Below are 21,634 nucleotides of genomic sequence, written 5' to 3'. Positions count from 1 at the left end.
TCATCTACAGTCTTTCTGTGAGGAGAGAAACAAGTCGTAATTATTTTTACAGCAGTTCCCACCAATTTTCAAAATACATAAAATCTGATGTTTTCAGCAGGGAAATCAATTCATGCATTCTGGGGTCTTGTCTCCAGCAGTGACAATTAAAGCTGGAGAAACCACTGAGCACTGACTCTATCATTCCAGAACCCTTCCTATTCATGGGTTAATTCCTCCTTATTCCCTAAAGATTATACCTGTAAAAACTTTAGGACTTAACACATGAGATTCAGTTATCTTTTTTATTATTCACTTATCTTATGTTCCCATGTTATTATACTAGAAGAATTTTAACCACCCAAACACCATCTAAAGCCATGTAAATATAATTTGCAAGAAAACTTCTGATGGGCCCCTTTGGGCCTGTTTGATATAAGCTTAGTAACAGAATGTATTTTTCTGGCTAAAATTTCGCATTTGCTCCATGTTTATATAAGAATGTGTTTGCTCTCTCCTGGGGACTGGACTTCATCCTCCATATTTCCTCTGGGGTGGAGCTCTATAATGGACCAGTGGTTTTGATTACTTCCCGAAATTCTTGCTTCTAGAACACACGATCTGGAGAGACGAGAGCAGCGGCCAAAGGCAGGAGAAAAATGCCTTGAGAACACTGGTTTTCGATGCTAAGCCTCTAAGGAGTTGGGAGAAACAGCACCCAGCGAGTATAACAGACGTGGGAAGAAACAGAAATTAAATATCTTTTCTGATGAGCAAATAATGTTCTTAAGATGAACAGAGCATGTCACACACAGGAAAGACTCCAGCCTTTCCACTTTCCAGTTCATCTTTCACTCCACTAGATTTACCCTTCTAGGTCAGAGCTTAACCTAAAATCCTTTAGACTTTGTAATGAGTGCATCAGCCTGGCACATGAGCCCTTAATGTTGTGCCTTCCCAGCCTCATCCACCATCATTGCTTCCCACACCCTGTACTCCAACCACACTGAACAGCTTCCCCAAATTCACTAGGATTTGCTCTCTCCCAATTCTTTACACTGGCTGTTTCTTTTGCCTGCTAAAATCCCATGCATTCGTCAAGGTCCAGCTTAAACACAGTCTCCTGAAGAAAGGTCCATATGCCTAGAGCTGACCTCTTCACTTTCGCTCCTGTGCGCTTGGGCACTTTGTAACAGACCTCTATTAAAGCACTGTACTCACTCATTTGTAATTGGTTTTTTGTATGTTCCCTTCCCCTATTACACAGTGATATCTTCAAAGGGTAGGGTGTTTTATAAATTTTATGGGCTCCAGTGTTTCAAAAATCATGAATGAATTAAAGAATGAGTGGATGACAAACTCAGCCCAAGGGGCCAATGATGAAAAGATGGGATATTAAAGAGGGACACACCCTCTTCCTTCACATTGCCTGGACTATTCTCCTGAGTTATTTTGTAGCAGGTTTACTGGGAACAGATAACAACAGACCTCCAGGGAAAGACCCTCTGTTCACAGAAAGGCGGGTGCACCTTGGTAGGATGAGAGACCTTTCAGACAGCTGACTTTCTTCATCATGAAAATTTACCAGAGAGAGGACAGCATGATAAGGTGTCCTCCATGAGAATGGAAGGGAACTGTGTGGGAGAAAACAGGGCACAAAGATTCTTTGGCGAAAAATCACAGCTCTGTGGGCTGGAAAATTCTTCCACTTAAGAGTCATATGCTCTGGAATGTGCAAGGGGAAATAGTCTCAGTAGGGTCTTGACTCAGCAAGGCCTGGAATTGATGTTTGGGGCTGTTCCGCAAGGTCCTGGGGCATTTAGATTCACAGCGGTCTGAGCAGAGTTGCACACGCCGGCGTGCATCTGTACAAGCCTTAAATCAGAACCACCCGTTACCCCCCCTCCCCTCTCCCTGGCTCCGAGTCCTGGCCCCCAACCTCCCCCTTCACTGCAGGCTCATTAAGGCCTTTCCCAGTGCAGAGACACTGCATTTTGGGGACTGGTGGAGCGTTTGATATTTTCCACTCTGCGTGTCAAGGGCATTTACAGTCGGCGTCAGAATGTTATGTCGGTCTGAGGAGGCACTTTGAAGTGTTTGTGGTAGAGGCCACATGTGCAGGCAAGATGTGCCTCCTCCCCAGCCCCAAGGTTCCTGCTCAGCTCTTTCCCAGCATCATGTGACAATGAACAACACCGCTTAACCCTTTACTTCTTGGTGTAGCTGGTTATGATCACTATTATTATTATTATATTATTATTATTTGAAAAGGTACTTCACCTCTTCCTACATCTCAGCTTCGGAGATGATGTGGAGGTCTCTCTCCTTGTCTTCTGGTCACCCCTTCTTGGAACCTTTTTGTGGCTGTTTTTGCTACCACTTTGCATGAACTTAGGTGCAGAAATGTATTTCCCAAGAGTACACACAAAGCAAATGCATACCTTTTACTACCGTATAAATGGTAAAAGCAATGGGATTCTTGACACTTTCCCACCAACCCACAGCCAGTTCAGAGATGTTCAGCCATCTACAACAGCGGGGGAGCCCCCAAATGGAGCCACTGTTTTTTCACTTTACTGAATGATAATTCATAGGTAGTGCTTCAAAATCACTAGCTTATTCCATGAAAGTCTAAGGATCTGAAAGCCTGAAAAAAAATATGAGACTTTGAGAGGAAATATTATCAGTTGACCTAAGTGTCTTACTTAGCTCTGTGGTTTGGCTCATGCAATGGAGCAGGCCTGAGATTGATGTCCTCCAAAGCTCCTTTCAACTCTGAGGTTCAGCAATGCTCAGCTCTCAGCGAACCTGGAGTGGTCTTGGATTTGGCAGGATGGGCTGCGTGGAGAAAAAGGGCTCCTCTTGGAGACAATAGGCATCAGTCTCTCTTGGGATCAGTTTATATTCATAAAGCACTTGGCAATCCAGTGAGAACAAAAGAACTTTTAATGAACATAAGCCATTTTCAGACACCCAAAGATTGAGACATTTTGGCCAAGATGTCTTGGGCTCTACTCCAACACTGAGAAGGCTCTCTGGAGATATTGATTACAGATGAAATTATAACCAGCAATAATTGCTGTGCTTCTTTATTTTAATTTAGGGATCTGATGAACGGAAGAGATATGTCTTGATATTCGACTATCAAATACTAATAACAGTTACAATGTGTCAGGCAGTGTGTAAGGCTATAATGTGCTAGGGAAAGCATTATCTTATTTAAAGCTCATAATAACCCTACTGTTGCTAATTATTCACATCAGAATTACTATTATTCACATTGGAAACCCAGACAAGTTAATAATGTGCCCAAGGTCACATTAGAAAATGGAGGATGTGGGACGGGGACCCAGAACTTCCTAACTCCAATTAATATCTGTGTTATTAACCTCTATAACACAATTGTGCCTATACAAGGTCAGAGTCAGTGACCTTTTCATTTCCTAGGACAACTCCTAGGATGCAGCCTGCCCTTGGCTCACATTTTCCTAGCTCTGAGTCAGAAGTGTTTTATAAATACCTACTGAATGAAGGAATGAGTGAATGGCACTTAACAAGCCTGGGAAAGGCACTGAACCCTAAGGCAACATCTCTCAATTTCTGTAATGAAAGCCTGCCCTGGGACATCTCCAACACAAACAGGACACTTTCCCAAAGCAGCCAGAGATTCAAGTCCTTTGGAGCCAGGAATCCATGTTTCCCTGTCCAGAAATCCCTCCCAGATTGCATGAAACTCATGGGCTCGTACACTTCTTTCTTCCTATGCCATGGGCCCTAAGCTTTACTGGCCTGCCAACAGTTAGGCACAAAGAAAGCAGATTGAAGAGATCACCAACTTACATAGTTTGTTAGAATAACTTTGCTGTTTGTATTTGCTCTGTGTAGGGTCAAGGTCTTTCCTAATAAATAGGGCATTTGCACTCCTGTTAAGAATCTTACTGAAGTGAGAAAAAATGAAGTGGCTAAAAGGAAAGATTTAATAATATTTTGTTGCAAAGATGTTTTACCTTGTAAGTTGTTCCAAGGAGGGCTGCTAGCGTGGGATTAGGGGAGGAGTACGCCATGTTTTTTTTTACATTGGTTGGAATGAGAAACCTTTCCGGTCACTGTGTCCTAGAAATAAAATGTTTGATGTGGAATAGTATCCAAGACATGTGACCCCTAAAAACCCTACTTGGCCCAATGCTTGAACCATGTTTTCAATCAAGAAATGTTACCTTGAATCCCCTCTGTGCCTTTGACAGTGGAGACCCCAATCCGGTCATTCCCTTGTAAGGCTTATGTGGCTCTCTCTCCTTAACAGAGTTAATTTACTTTGTCTCCAAGATCCCAGAAAGAAAGAGGTATGTTTCTCTGTTGCTGAATGGATTAATCCAATATTTTTATTTGTTTTAGAGTTCAGTTGGCAGTTGATTCTCACAGGAGACGTGATTGGCAGCTAATTCAATTTTAAATTAGGCATTTGTCATGATTCAGCCTACTCATAAACCTAAAAAAAAAGACCTTAAAGGTCAAAACTACAAAACTAACAGGACTAAGATCTGCTTGTTTTTTAAATTAATAAAGGCAGTTGGTTGTCCTTTGCCTGCTAGTCTTTATTACTACCAAGCATTTAACTTTGCCTTTATTCTTTCATTGTCCTTCATGTTCTTTACACTTTTTTTTTTTTTTTTTGCGGTACGCGGGCCTCTCACTGTTGTGGCCTCTCCCATTGCGGAGCACAGGCTCCGGACGCGCAGGCTCAGCGGCCATGGCTCACGGGCCTAGCCACTCCACAGCATATAGGATTTTCCCGGACCGGGACACGAACCCGTGTCCCTTGCATTGGCAGGCGGACTCTCAACCACCACGCCACCAGGGAAGCCCTACACTTTTTGATTAATGTCTTCTTTTTCTTCTTCTTGCTTCATATTTTCCATTGCTTGCTGACTCATATCTTTCATTCTTTACATTCCCTGACGTTTTCTCACTCGAGAGTGTATGCTTCAGAGTTTTTTTTTTTTTTTGTGGTACGTGGGCCTCTCACCATTGTGGCCTCTCCCGTTGCGGAGCACAGGCTCCGGACGCGCAGGCTCAGTGGCCATGGCTCACGGGCCTAGCTGCTCCGCAGCATATGGGATCTTCCCAGACCGGGGCACGAACCCGTGTCCCCTGCATCAGCAGACGGACTCTGTGCCACCAGGGAAGCCCTATGCTTCAGATTTGAAGTAGGTTGGGAAACCAGTGGGAAATACTGCTCTCTGTGAAGGAGATTGTTCATGGTGAAACTGAGCAGGAACCTGTGGGGCTCCTCAGCACAGAAGACTTCTCATGCCCTGTGTTTCTTGTAGGGAATAGATTCCAGCCTCCATGACCTTCCATGAGTTCCAAAGGGCAGATTCAAACAGTTGCTAAGCAGGGAAGGGAGGGGATGCAGAGACAAGGGAGGAGCAGCCAAGAAACAATAGTGCAGCCTTGGGGCAGGTCCTGGTTCTGCAGGGATACACACAACAATATCTTTGAGCTCTTTACAGAACTAAAACCACCAACAAATGGAAGATGTTAGCATTATTCCTTCCACAGAAGACCACCTGAGGCCAGACTAAAGGAACCAGAGAAGTTCATCAAGATTAGGAGACCACCTGAGGCCAGATTAAAGGAGTGCAGGCCCTGCACACACCCTAATCTTATCAGCAACCCCACCCTTGAACCATTGCTATAAAACTCCTCACCAAATCCTCTGGGGTTGGGACACACAGTTTTTGAGGGCACAGAGCCTATCCATGTCCCCCTTTGCCTGGTGAAGCAATAAAGCTATTCTTTTCTACTTCACCCAAAACTCTGTCTCTGAGATTTGATTCAGCACCAGTGCACAGAGGCCAAGTTTTCAGCATCAATGGCAAACCTCTGTCTGCAGCATGGTTCACTTTCAAGTCAGAAAACTCCCCTGGAGCTTTCACCTGAACACCTACCTTTCCTTTGCTATTTGTTTCCCTGCTTGTCTTCATTGTTCTTCTCTTTTTTCCTCTTTTTCTGCCTTTTAAATTTCCTCTGCTTCTTTTTCAGAGGGAATAAAAATAGCTATTATTCACTGAGTACTGAATATATGCTAAATATTATATTGAGCCCTTTAAGTTATGTCATTTAATCATAACTGGAATCCTAAAAGGTAAGTGATCCTCTTACCACTGTACAGGTGAAGGATCAAGTGCCTTGCCCAATCCAGTGAGTCAATAGAATCAGGATTCTGAAACAGGAGGGAAGGAGGCAGGGCACAACCTTTAAAAGAATGACATAGCCCAAGGACACAACATAAACTGATTAGAAACAAATAGGTCCAAGATGATGGATGAGTCGACTTCCACTAAACTTTGAGCCTCAGTACACACACATTGTAACACATCAGCAAGCTAAATGACACATCCACAGGCACCATGACAGCTCCAAGGCTGACCACAAAGGTCAGAAAGTGGACAGTGGCCCAACTCCTGGAAATCCCCACCCCTTCCCCAAAACAGGTGGAATACTCCTCCCACTCTTTGGCTTATGAAATGACCTACCCCTACGAAAACTGACAACCCCATACCCTGGTGCCACTCTCGCCTTCTGAGATGGCCCACACTCTGTCTGTGGAGTGTGTTTCTCTCTAAATAAACCCACTTCTGGGAGATTGGTCTAAGGTGGCAGAGTAGAAGGACGTGCACTCACTCCCTCTTGTGAGAGCATCAGAATCACAACTAACTGCTGAACAATCATCGACAGGAAGACAATGGAACACACCTAAAAAGATACCCCACATCCAAAGACAACCGAGAAGCTGCAATGAGATGGGAGTGCAATCACAATAAAATCAAATCCCATAACCGCTGGGTGGGTGACTCACAAACTGGAGAACAATTATACCACAGAAGCCCACCCACTGGAGTGAAGGTTCTGAGCCCCACGTCAGGCTTCCCAACCTGGGGGTCTGGCAATGGGAGGAGGAATTCCCAGAAAACCAGACCTTGAAGGTTAGCGGGATTTGATTGCAGGACTTTGACAGAACTGGGAGAAACAGAGACTCCACTCTTGGAGGGCACACACAAAGTAGTGTGCACATTGGGACCCAGGGGAAGGAGCAGTGACCCCACAGTAGACTGAACCAGAGCTACCTGCTAGTGTTGAACAGTATCCTGTGTGTGTGGGGGGGGGGAGGGCAGCTGTGGCTCACTGCGGAAAAAGGACACTGGCAGCAGAAGTTCTGGGAAGTGCTCCTTGGCATGAGCCCTCCCGGAGTCCGCCATTAGCCCCACCAAGGAACATGTATCCTCCAGTTCTGGGTCGCCTCAGGGCAAACAACCAACAGGGAGGTAACTCAACCCCACCCATCAACAGACAAGTGGATTAAAGTTTTACTGGGCTCTGCTCACCAGAGCAACACCCAGCTCTACCCACCACCAGTCCCTCCCATCAGGAAGCTTGCACAAGCCTCTTAGATAGCCTCATCCACCAGAGGGCAGACAGCAGAAGCAAGAAAAACTACAATCCTGCAGCCTGTAGAACTAAAACCACATTCACAGAAAGACAGACAAAATGAAAAGGCAGAGGGCTATGTACCAGGTGAAGCAACAAGATAAAACCCCAGAAAAACAACTAAATGAAGTGGAGATAGGCAACCTTCCAGAAAAAGAATTCAGAATAATGATAGTGAAGGTTATCCAGGACCTTGGAAAAAGAATGGAGGCAAAGATTAAGAAGATGCAAGAAATATTTAACAAAGACCTAGAAGAATTAAAGAACAAACACCTAGAAGATTTAAAAAACAAACAGAGGTGAACAATACAATAACTGAAAAGAAAATTACACTGGAAGGAATCAATAGCAGAATAAATGAGGCAGAAGAATGGATAAGTGACCTGGAAGAAAAATAGTGGAATTCACAGCCTCAGAACAGAATAAAGAAAAAAGAATGAAAAGAAATGATGACAGAATAAGAGACCTCTGGGACAACATTAAACACACCAACGTTTCACTATAGGAATGCCAGACGGAGAAGAGAGAGAGAGAAAAGGACCCGAGAAAATATTTGAAGAGATTATAGTCAAAAACTTCCCTAACATGGGAAAGGAAACAGTCACCCAAGTCCAGGAAGCGCAGAGAGTCCCAGGCAAGATAAACCCAAGGAGAAACATGCCGAGACACATAGTAATCAAACTGACAAAAATTAAAGACAAATTATTAAAAACAACGAGGAAAAAATGACAAATAACATACAAGGGAACTCCCATAAGGTTAACAGCTGATTTCTCAGCAGAAAATCTACTAGCCAGAAGGGAGTGACACGATATATTTAAAATGATGAAAGGGAAGAACCTACAACCAAGATTACTCTACCCAGCAAGGATCTCATTCAGATTCGACAGAGAAATCAAAAATTTTACAGACAAATGCTAAGAGAATTCACCACCACAAAACCAGCTCTACAACAAATGGTAAAGTAACTTCTCTAAGTGGGAAACACAAGAGAAGAAAAGGACCTGCAAAAACCAACCCAAAACAATTGAGAAAATGCTAATAGGAATATACATATCCATAATTATCTTAAATGTGAATGGATTAAATGGTCCAACCAAAAGACACAGTCTTGCTGAATGGATACAAAAACATGACCCATATATATGTTATCTACAGGAGACCCACTTCAGACCTAGGGACATATACAGACTGAAAGAGAAGGGATGGAAAAAGATATTCCATGCAAATGGAAATCAAAAGAAACCTGGAGTAGCAATACTCATACCAGACAAATTAGACTTTAAAATAAAGACTATTACAAGAGACAAAGAAGGACACTACATAAGGGATCAATCCAAGAAGAAGACATAACAATTGTAAATATATATGCACTCAACATAGGAGCACCTCAATACATAAAGCAACTGCTAACAGCTATAAAAGAGGAAATCGACAGTAACACAGTAACAGTGGGGAACTTTAACACCTCACTTACACCAATGGACAGATCATCCAGACAGAAAAGTAATAAGGAAAAACAAGCTTTAAATGACACAATAGACCAGATAGATTTAATTATATTTATAGGACATTCCATTCGCAAACAGAAGATTACACTTTCTTCTCAAGTGCACACGGAACAGTCTCAGGATAGATCCCATCTTGGGTCACAAATCAAGCCTCAGTAAATTTAAGAAAATTGAAATCAATTAGAAATTGATTAGAAATCAATTACAGGGGAAAAAATGTAAAAAACACAAACACACCAAAGCTAAAGAGTATGTAACTGAAAAACCAAGAGATCACTGAAGACATCAAAAAGGAAATGAAAATATACCTAGAGACAAATGACAATGAAAACATGATGATCCAAAACCTACGGGATGCAGCAAAAGCAGTTCTAAGAGGCAAGTTTATAGCAATACAATCCTACTTCAAGAAACAAGAAAAATCTCAAATAAACAATTTAACCTTACACCTAAAGGAGCTAGAGAAAGAAGAACAAACAAAACCCAAAATTAGTAGAAGGAAAGAAATCATAAAGATCAGGGCAGAAATAAATGAAATAGAAATAAAGAAAACAATAGCAAAGATCAATAAAACTAAATGTTTGTTCTTTGAGAAGATAAACAAAATTGATAAACCTTTAGCCAGACTCGTCAAGAAAAAAAGGGAGAGGACTCAAATCAATAAAATTAGAAATGAAGAAGGAGAAGTTACAACAGACACTGCAGAAATACAAAGAATCATAAGAGACTACTACAAGCAACTCTATGCCAATAAAATGGACAAGCGGGAAGAAATCAACAAATTCTTAGAAAGGCATAACTTTCTAAGACTGAACCAGGAAGAAGTAGAAATTATGAACAGACCAATCACAAGTAATGAAATTGAAACTGTGATTAAAAATCTTCCAATAAACAAAAGTGCAGGACCAGATGGCTTCACAGTTGAATTCTGTCAAACATTTAGAGAAGAGCTAACACCCATCCTTCTCAAACTCTTCCAAAAAATCACAGAGGAAGGAACACTCCCAAACTCATTCTATAAGGCCACCATCACCCTGATACCTGATACCAAAACCAGACAATGATACTACAAAAAAAGAAAATTACAGACCAATATCACTGATGAATATAGATGCAAAAATCCTCAACAAAATACTAGCAAACAGAATCCAACAGCACATTAAAAGGATCATACACCATGATCAAGTGGGATTTATCCTAGGGATGCAAGGATTCTTCAATATATGCAAATCAATCAATGTGATACACCATATTAATAAATCGAAGAATAAAATCATATGATCATCTCAATAGATGCCAAAAAAGCTATTGAAAAAATTCAACACCCATTTATGATAAAACCTCTCCAGAAGGTGGGCATAGAGGGAACCTACCTCAACATAATAAAGGCTATACTCAACAAACCCACAGCAAACATTGTTCTCAATGGTGGAAAACTGAAACCATTTGCTCTAAGATCAGGAACAAAACAAGGATGTCCACTCTTGCCTCTATTATTCAACATAGTTTTGGAAGTCCTAGCCACAGCAATCAGAGAAGAAAAAGAAATAAAAGGAATCCAAATCAGAAAAGAAGAAGTAAAACTGTCACTACTTGCAGATGACATGATACTATACATAGATAATCCTAAAGATGCTACCAGAAAACTTCTAGAGCTAATCAATGAATTTGGTAAGTTGCAGGATAAAAAATTAATGCACATAAGTCTCTTGCATTCCTATACACTAACAATGAAAGACCAGAAAGAGAAATTAAGGAAACAATCCTATTCACCATTGCAACAAAAAGAATAAAATACCTCGGAATAAACCTACCTAAGGAGACAAAAGCCCTGTACTCAGAAAACTATAAGACACTGATGAAAGAAATCAAAGATGACACAAACAGATGGAGAGATATACCATGTTCTTGGATTGGAAGAATCAACATTGTGAAAATGACTATACCACCCAAAGCAATCTACAGATTCAATGCAACCCCTATCAAACTACCAATGGCATTTTTCACAGAACTAGAACAAAAAATTTCACAATTTGTATGGAAACACAAAAGACCCCAAATAGCCAAAACAATCTTGAGAAAGAAAAATGGAGCTGGAGGAATCAGACTCCCTGACATCAGACTATACTACAAAGCTACAGTAATCAAGATAACATGGTGCTGGCACAAAAACAGAAATATAGATCAATGGAACAGGATAGAAAGCCCAGAGATAAACCCACGCACCTATGGTTAACTAATCTATGACTACGGAGGCAAGGATATACAATGGAGAAAAGACAGTCTCTTCAATAAGTGGTGCTGAGAAAACTGTACAACTACTTTGAAAAGAATACAGTTAGAACACTCCCTAACACCATACACAAAAATAAACTCAAAATGGATTAAAGACCTAAATATAAGACCAGATACTATAAAACTCTTAGAGGAAAACATAAGAACACCCTTTGACATAAATCACAGTGATCTCTTTTTTGACCTACTTCCTAGAGAAATAGAAATTAAACAAAAATAAACAAATGGAACCTAATGAAACTTGAAAGCTTTTGTACAGCAAAGGAAACTGTAAACAAGATGAAAAGACAACCCTCAGAATGGGAGAAAATATTTGCAAATGACTTAACGGACAAAGGATTCATCTTCAAAATATATAAGCTGCTCATGCAGCTCAGTATTAAAGAAGAAAAAACACCAATCAAAAAAATGGGCAGAAGACCTAATGGACATTTCTCCAAAGAAGACATACAGATGGCCAAGAGGTACATGTAAAGCTTCTCAACATCACTAATTATTAGAGAAATGCAAATCAAAACTGCAATGAGGTATCACCTCACATCAGTTAGAATGGGCATCATCAGAAAATCCACAAACAATAAATGCGGAGAGGGTGTGGAGAAAAGGGAACCCTCCTGCACTGTTGCTGGGAGTATAAATTGGTACAGCCACTCTGGAAAACATTATGGAGTTTCCTTAAAAAACTAAAAATAGAATTACCATATGACCCAGCAATCCCACTACTGGGCATATACCTAGAGAAAACCATAATTCAAAAGGACACATGCACCCCAGTGTTCATTGCAGCACTATTTACAATAGCCAGGTCATGGAAGCAACCTAAATGCTCATCAACAGATGAATGGATAAAGAAGATGTGGTATACATATAGAATGGAATATTACTCAGCCATAAAAAGGAACGAAATTGGGTCATTTGTAGAGACGTGGATGGACCTAGAGACTGTCATACAGAGGGAAGTAAGTCAGAAAGAGAAAAACAAATATCATGTATTAATGCACATATGTGGAATCTAGAAAAATGGTACAGATGAACTGGTTTGCAAGGCAGAAATAGAGACACAGATATAGAGAACTAATGTGTGGACAGCAAGGGGGAAAAGCGGGGTGGGGTGGTGGGGGGATGAACTGGGAGATTGGGAATGACATATATATACTAATATGTATAAAATGGATAACTAATAAAAAACCTGCTGCATAAAAAAATAGAATAAAATAAATCCACTTCTTACCTATCACTTTGTCTCTTACTGTATTCCTTCTGTGACAGGACATCAAGAACCTGAGCTTCATTAAGTCCTGAGACCAGGTGTGTGATCTCAGTTAAAAGACCATGGGTTCAAGTCCTAATCTGGGTTTTGGCTTGGTTTGAGTCTCGGCCCATGGGTTCAAGTCCCAATCTGAGTTACACAGTTTCAATTCCACTCTTTTCTGCCCTAGTCCGTGCTGTCTTTACAGATCATTCAGTTCTCCATTCTCCTGATGATCTCATGTCTGAAGGTCTGAGCTCCCTGGGTGTCCTGAGTTTTCAGTTTAAGGTCTGAATATCTGAGGCTTGAGACCTTGACACTGGGCTCAGGCTTCTTCAGAGTATGGTTTTGGCAAGGATGGGTCAAGGTGAATGGGAGAGTAAGGTAAGAAGGAATCGTTTAGTTCTCTTTTATCAATGCTATTTTATTAAGACAATTTTTACTTCTTTTAAATGCAGTTTGTTTTTATCACAGCGTTTTTATTTTATCTTAGGGTATAACTCACTAAAAATGAGACAAAAAATTAGTCCACATGCAAAACTTAAGCATTGTGATTATCATTGAAAACCATTTTATTCCCACAAATTCAAATGAGACAGTAAGAACCAACTAGCATTTTGTGCCTTAAATAGATTTTAAAAAATCATTTCAAGCTTAAAGCATTACAAAACATTGAAGAATATGGCAAAGGTTAAATCTTAGGTCTAGAAAATAGTTCAGGAATCTCTTTTGTTTTCCCCTTGAGGGTTTCAGGGAAGGACAAAAACATCTAAACAAAGAATTATCTACTCAACCTCCTTTTACAAAAGTTGTGTTGATAATAGCTTTACTCATACAGATTTGGTGACGACTTTGCCTATTATAAGGTGATATTTTGCAAAAGCTAAATGGTAACTTTAGTTTCCTTCCTAGCTTGAAGCAACTTATGTTCTATGATTTCAATGTTGATAAGGAGAACTTAAATAGGAAAATGAAATTTAAGTTTTCTAAATGGACCTCAAATATTTAACATTTGTTTTTCTTTTATTATTTTGCTATCTCAAAGAACTCACAGCTAACATCGTACTTCATAGGAAAGACTGAATACTTTCCCCCTTTGATCAGGAACAGGAAGAGGATATCTGTTCTCAATATTTCTATTCAACATTAAAATAGAAGTTCTAGCCAAGGCAATCAGGCAAGAAAAAGAAATAAAAGGCATCCAGATTGAAAAGAAAGAACCAGAACTATCTGTATTTGCAGATGACACCAAAAAACTTTGAAACAATAAATCAGTTCAACAATGTGGCAGAATAAAGATTAGTATGTGGACTTCCCTGGTGGCGCAGTGGTTGAGAGTCCGCCTGCTGATGCAGGGGACGTGGGTTTGTGCCCCGGTCCGGGAGGATCCCACATGCCACGGAGCGGCTGGGCCCGTGAGCCATGGCCGCTGGGCCTGCGTGTCCGGAGCCTGTGCTCCACAGCGGGAGAGGCCACAGCAGTGAGAGTCCCGCGTACCACAAAAAAAAAGATTAGTATGTGAAAATTTTATTTCTACACACTGGCAATGAACAATCTGAAAATAAAATTAATAAAATAATGCCATTTATAATAGCAGTAATCACAACTCTTGCTAAGGATGTGGAGATATTAGAACACTCATAACTTGCTGGTAAGAATGTAAAGTGGTGCAACCACTTTAGAAAATAATTCCTCAAAATGTTAAAAAAAGAATTACCATTTGACCCAGCAATTTCACTAGGTATACACCAAAGAGAAATAAAACTTATGTACACACAAAAACTCATATATGAATGTTTATAGTAATATGATTTATAATAGCTGAAGAATGGAAGGAACATAAATATCCATCACTGATGAATGGATAAACAAATGTGGTATATCCATACAATGGAATATTATTCAGCATTAAAAATGAATGAAGCACTGATACTGCTACAACATTGATGAAACTTGAAAACATTATGCTAGGTGAAAGAAACCAATGAGCAAAGACCCCATATTGTTTGGATACATTTATGAGAAATGTTCAGAATAGGCAAATATTCTTTGCTTCATTTACAGACAAGGAAACTAAGATTCTGTAAAGTTAGGGCCCCTGTCCAAGGTCACACAGCTTGTAAGAGACAGAGTTGGGCTTATCTCAGATGATCCAGTTTCAACAGCACCAGCCTTCCCAGCTGCACTGGTAGCTTTCCTGGGGGAAGAACACCACTCTTCCCCCAAAGATAACCATTATTTTACACTTATCATTCCTGTATGTTTAAGATACATGTAAGTCATAGGCATTTCTATCTGTAAACTGTATGTCCCTGCATGTTTAACAAGATATCCTAGTGTTTTCCCATGTATAACATTTTGCATGAACATATCATTCTATGTAAATGTAAAACTCTTATTGTGACTTGAATCTTTAAATTTAATACTATAGGTGAGTTTCATAGCTCACATTTCCCTAATACAGAACAATTAGGTTGTTTTCACTGTTGATCTCACAGAGTTATAACAATCATCCTTGAGCATGTCTCCTTGCACACGTGTGAGATCTTCTCTAGAATAGACTTCAAGAAGTAGACTTGCTGAGTATTGACATGTTTAACTTAATTGTTGCAATTGCTCCACAAAGTGGTTGTACCAAATTAGAGTCCTACAGCTATGTGCTGGAGTTCCCATTTCCCCACATCTTCACCATCATTTAGTGTTATCAGACATTAAGTTTTGCCATTATGATGGACATTAAATATTATCTACTTATGTGTAATTGAAACTTTTTATAATAAAAACAAACCAAAAGCATCAAAATTTCTTGGGCTATTTAGTTCTGGACATATTTATCTTTTATAAAAGTCAAGCAGATGTAGTTAATCCACTTGATTTCCCACTGTTTCCAACGCTTTGAATTTGCCAATATGAAGATATTTCCTAGAATATCAAATAGTCGCTGAATCTCACTCTATTTTGAGACCTCAAGGCAGGCTGAATTTTAAGACCTTCCACACAGAAGTTATGTAATCTTGGACAAGCAACTAAAAATAGAAACAAACTCATATTTATCCCAAAAGTTTGTTGAAAGAGATCAATGAAATAAGTAGTACACTTAGTCCAATGCCTGGTCAAAGTAAGCACTGAGTAAAAGTAAGTGATAATACTAATCACTTGCTTTGGCATCTTGCTTTGGCATCTTTTCTAAGGCTAGGCCCAAACTCTAAACCATTATGTATGTAACTCTGGCATATTTCTTAGTGTTTAAATTAATTGATATAAGGGCTAAACACTGAGAATAGCACTTGGGACTGTGTGAGCATGTCAGCTTCTTTCCTCTCTTCATTAATATGTATCTTGGTACAAATCTAGGTCTGTTACCAGATTGGTCTGTATCTTCAGTTAGGTACAGAGAAGGGAGTCAGTAAATCAATTCAATCTACTCAAAACTAATGACTATGAGTTATTTGATAATAAATAAGGCCTTTCATGGAGAAATTATGCTGATCCTCCAGAAAGCGGTCACCACATTTTCTTGGCCATGCTATATATAGCACACTTGGGAATTGTTCATGTGAAAACCTTGGCTAGTAGCTTTGTCCAGTGGCCTGGAATTGATTCTGATACTGGAAGGATTATAAACCAGTATTGTACATGCCAGGCTACTCAGCATACCTCAGCAAATACACCTACTCTTCCAGAAGGCAAGACAAAAATTCTCGGCCAATAATCCATATTGATTTTTATATTTTATCTCATGGATAATATTGAGTTCAGTAGATTTCACCTAAAAATACTTTGTAAAGTTCCCACTTTTATCTCACATGTTCTGGTGTAACCAGAATATCTCTCTGCCAATTTTTGGCAGTAGTAGTAAACTCTAGAACCTTTGTGAAGGAAACAATGAAAACTTGGATGGGTGTCGTGTCCAAACTTAGATCTTATCATCCTTGAAAAAACAATAAGGCTAAAGGAATGCTGTGTACAGTATGCAACTCGGATCCAGTGATATTTTGGAATCCTTTCTGCATAGAGTCTGAAAAAAAATCTATTACCTAAATGTTTTAAGTATTTTTCTGCTTTCTGGAAAGTAGAGGTTGGACATCGAGTTTGAGGCAGCACATCCCTTTGACCTAGGATAACTTTCCCAAAAGAGATTTACTTAAGCAAACAAAGAACAAATATCTTTCCTGGAATGGAGATGCTTGAGTCAGTGGGACTCTAAGGAGTTAAACTGCTTTCCACAATAATGAATAAGGTTGGAACTAGTGGAGACAACAATCCATTTCTGGAAATCATTTTCTTTAAAGGAGTATTTCTTTTCTAGGTACATATTAGATTACATTGCTTAGTCATAGACTCATGGATGTGTGTTTAGTTTGTTGAATTGTCCTTCTCACTTTGCTGGCCATAGGTGACCAAGCCTAAAGCAAATTAATAAAAAAAAAATCAACTTATACTTTTTTTAACCAGTAGGTTGTCTTGCTTTTTGGAGGAAGACAGCATGAGCAGCTACTCCAACTATGTCAACTAATGCAGAATAAGATTTAATGTATATCACCCTGTATTATAATTTTTACACCATTTATTCTACCCTTCTATTTCTTAACACTTCCCTTGACCCTCCCTCTTTTTAGTTAAGATAACATGAGTCTTTATAACCCCAAAAGTGATGGAAACTTACCACATAAAGTCTAAAAGAGGTGTCCCTAAACACTGGCCAGTCCTTTTCCAAGTTGTGATTCAAGGATCCAGGATCCTTTTGCCTTCAGGTTATGCCATCTTCATCATGTAGCTTCCAAGTTACCATGTTTATCTGCATCACACTTTGCAAGGGAAAAATCATGCAGGTTGAAGCACAGGAAATTTTTATGGCCGGACATTGAGGTAGTATATGTCACTTCCACCCAGATTCCACTGGTTAAAAGCCAATCATAAGACATAGATTTGATGGGAGGCTAAAAGATGTGCTCTAGTTGCGTGCCTAGGAACAAAAGTAAATGAGTTTGGCTAACAGCTGGCCAGTGTCAAGTCACGCTATCTTTGTTTCTTCATCAATCAAGTTTTTGTTTGTTTTTTTTTTGCGGTACGCAGGCCTCTCACTGTTGTGGCCTCTCCCGTTGCAGAGCACAGGCTCTGGACGCGCAGGCTCAGCCGCCATGGCCCACGGGCCCAGCCACTCCGCGGCATGTGGGATCTTCCCGGACCGGGGCACGAACCCGTGTCCCCTGCATCGGCAGGAGGACTCTCAACCACTGTGCCACCAGGGAAGCCCCATCAATCAATTTTTTAAATTGGAAGTTTACAGTTGTCCTTGGGAGGCTACAGTTCTCCTCATTTCTAGTTTATTGCAAGCTGAGGCAGGTGGGGGATTTTCATATTCTTGAAGTCAACGGAATTAATTTGCATGCAGCAGTTTCTTATAGCTACATGTGTGTTCTAGTCTTTATAGTCACCCACTGTAGAGCAGAAGCCAAGACCAGACAACAAAAAGAGAAGTAGAAGCATGATTCTCGCCACATGTTAGTGGAGGAGTAAAGAAGGAAGCCAGTTTGGGATTGCTAAAGCCCAACCTGGATTTGACTGTTGATCTCTAATTCTTAGGGCATGATAAATAGATTCAAAAATAGGGCCAGCTGAATTATTACAAACCAACCTCAAGTATCTCCATATAGACTTAGAGGATCATTTTTAATACTTATAAATTCATCAGTAATTTATTCTGGATTTCTGTATATATCTACTCATAATTTTTTTCCTGTAAAAGACAGTTTTCATAATGATATTGAGTTGGATCCATATGGCTTCCTATCAATATAATTGAGTTTACTAGAGCTGGGTCATATACATTTTACAGCACAGATAGGCTAGTGTGGCATCACAGTGTTGAAGATTCAGAAGCCCATTCTAAATGAGGGCTCATCCACTGCAGAGCCTGGAGGTGCATCCCATTAGTGCTATCTGACATTGGCTTTTCAAGTACACCTTCTGGTGACTCTCAGGAACCACAAAATGAAAGATGCACTATGTCCTCACTTTCCTGCAAAGGAGGGACCTGGACTTTTTATACATATTAATATTAAGTGACGGAGAGCGGCAAATTTGATTATTTGGGCAATGACTTAATGTTTGTCTTCTTAAATTTAACAAAGCACTTTGGCAAGCTCTGTGGAGAGGTGGGGGAGAAATAGCAATGAATAAATAGCCTAGGTAACTTTAGTGGTGTTGTGAGAGGAGATAAGAAATATACACATCCATTGACCAAAGAGTACAAAAGTTCAGTGACACAGAATGAGTAAATTCTGGAGATCTAATGTACAGCATGGTGAATATAGAAAATATTATATCGTATACTTGAAATCTGCTAAGAGTTGATCTTAACTGTTCTCACCATAAATAAATCATAACTATGTGAAGTGATGCATATATTAACTTGATTATGGTGTTCATTTTACAATGTATACATATATCAAAACATCACATTGTATACTTTAAATATACATAATTTTTATTTGCCTCAAAAAGCTGGAGAAAAGAAATATATAAATTTAACTAAAATATATGGCATAAGAGTGGTGCTGAAGAAGAAATATTAACAAGGTACACTGGCAGTACATTTGAATGGATTAATTCTGATTAGACAGTATCTAAGAGGGCTCATAGGGGAAATGATATTTGAGTTGGGGCTTGAAGGTAGATTGGATTACAGATGGTGGAGATGATGCAAGAAAATTTATGTGAGCAAAGGTGCAGAAATAAGCAAGTTCTTATGTTTAGGGACTTCATGTAAGCAATTCAGTTATTACTCAATAAATATTTATTGAGTGCCTACTGTGTATCAGATACTATTATAGGCACTTCAGAGACATCAATGAACAAAGCAGATTAAAACAAAACAAAACAAAAACGCTGAGATGGATCCTTTATAGGTGGGAGGAGCATAGAGAATACATGAAAAAGTAAGAAAATAAAAGTAACAATGTTGAGGCCAGTATATTGAGGGCCTTGAATCCTTTGCTAACAAGCCAAACAGTCTAAGTTTAGAGTATTGATTGGGAAGTCCTTGCATGTATGTGAGAACCAAAGCCCTGGGGTAACAAGAGAGACAGACAGAAGATTCAAGGAGAGAATTTTGAGGAACGTTGATATTAAATGAGGAGGATAAGGGAAAACCTGGTAGAATGTATGAAAAAGAAACTGTTAGAACTGAAGGTCCCTGAAAGAAGGGACAGTGCCTATCTTTTCACCACTGAATCTCATGTCTAGAACAGTGCTCTCAACATAGTGGGTGCACAATAGTCTTCTTTTTTTTAAATATATTTATTTATTTTTGGCTGCGCTGGGTCTTCGTTGCTGTGCGCAGGCTTTCTCTAGTTGCGGTGAGCGGGGGCTACTCTTCGTTGCAGTGCAGAGGCTTCTCATTGCGGTGTCTTCTCTTGTTGCGGAGCACAGGCTCTAGGCGTGCAGGCTTCAGTAGTTGTGGCACGTGGGCTCTAGAGCACAGGCTCAGTAGTTGTGGCGCACAGGCTTGGTTGCTCCGTAGCATGTGGGATCTTCCCAGACCAGGGCTCGAACCCATGTCCCCTGCATTGGCAGGCAGATTCTTAGCCACTGTGCCACCAGGGAAGCCCCACAATAGTCTTTTAAATGAATGTAGTATTGAAAGAAACCAGGAGACAGCATTACAGATCTCAGAGCATGGAAAAACTTTAAGTGAGCAGAAAAATCTTCCTAAATATTATGTCAGATAATAACTATACTGCTTATTCTGTTCGTGCCTCACATCCCTCACATCATTTATCCACCCTTCTTTGCCCTGCTCTCTATCCCTTAGAAAACTGACCTCTACAGATTGCATTATCTGGGCTTTCTTGCCTTCTGCTGAGTTTGGGTTAAACAATGGAAGACACCAGCAGGACATCAAAGGGTAAAAGAAGAGCAAGGTAAGAAGTTTCTTCTCTGCTCCCTCCGTGCTGGCATTGGTTTTGGCAGAGGCTGGTTTTGCTCTACTAAGGCCACAGCTCTTATCAGATTGTTACAGCTCTTGTTTGTTTCTGATAATACTCCTCTCCTCATTTACCGCTCCAGGTCTTACTTTCCTGCTCTGGCTAGCTCCTGGAGACCTCACCACCTATGATTAGCTCCCTTCACCTCCCCAAGGGGTTATTTGAGTTCACTAAAATTTACTTCATTAAAATTAAACCCTTTCAATGTGCTGTTTCCTACTGTGACCATGACTGACGGAGTAATTAAAAACTTTAAAGAGATCATTCATGATACATTAGGGATACTGTAAATAGATGATTACGGTGGGGAATCTGAACCCAGGTAGGATACGTCAATCAGTAAGTGGGAAAGATGAAGCTGTGAGTGGAGGCTTTTTTAAGTAATATGAAGGTAAATGCAAGGAAGAATAGCAGATGTGAAGAAGAAAAGGTAGGGCTTCCCTGGTGGCGCAGTGGTTGGGAGTCCACCTGCCGATGCAGGGGACGCGGGTTCGTGCCCCGGTCCGGGGGGATCCCACGTGCCGCGGAGCGCCTGGGCCCATGAGCCATGGCCGCTGGGCCTGCGCATCCGGAGCCTGTGCTCTGCAGCGGGAGAAGCCGCAACAGTGAGAGGCCCGTGTACCGCCAAAAAAAAAAAAAAAGAAGAAGAAGAAAAGGCAAGGGAAACTGTGTTGCTGTTTTTTTTTCAAGGATGGGAAAGAATTCATATATAAACATGTTCAATGGAATGAGCCAGTAGAAAAAGAGGAAACAAATTTAAGTCTCAGAGATGATAATTAATTAAACACTAATCCAGAGAAAGCAGACCCAATGACACTGATTAAAACCTATGAAAGAAGTAGGGACTTATTCTGGGACAGGAAAGAAAAATGTGAATTTGGTGAAAGACAGAGATGAAATGGGTCGTAGAAGAGATGAAAGCTAAGGCTATATCTGAGGGTCCTTCTTTTATGCGCAACACATCATGTAGTAAAATTTGCTAAGATGGCTTTCAAAGACTGTCCGAGATTTCAGAAAAATGGGAATAAGTTGACATGTTGTGGAGTTTAATTTTATTCTATAAGATGGTATTGGGTAAGAGATGACGACAATTCTGCTTTTCTATTCTTAGTCTTGCAACA

General features: G+C 40.1%; 1 long non-coding RNA gene across 1 annotated transcript in view; it reads right to left on the bottom strand.

The window, feature by feature from the left end:
• Positions 1 to 14,036: 14,036 nt before the first annotated feature.
• Positions 14,037 to 21,634, bottom strand: part of LOC137219677 (uncharacterized) — a 29,834-nt gene continuing 22,236 nt past the window's right edge. Inside the window, exon 3 of the long non-coding RNA XR_010941200.1 lies at positions 14,037 to 17,491. This is a non-coding gene — a long non-coding RNA (uncharacterized lncRNA). The remainder of the gene's footprint in view (positions 17,492 to 21,634) is intronic.

Source organism: Pseudorca crassidens, chromosome 2, assembly GCF_039906515.1.
Source record: "Pseudorca crassidens isolate mPseCra1 chromosome 2, mPseCra1.hap1, whole genome shotgun sequence".
Lineage (NCBI taxonomy): Eukaryota > Metazoa > Chordata > Mammalia > Artiodactyla > Delphinidae > Pseudorca > Pseudorca crassidens.
Note: the sequence above shows the minus strand (reverse complement) of the source record. Positions and strands in the feature narration are given on the sequence as shown.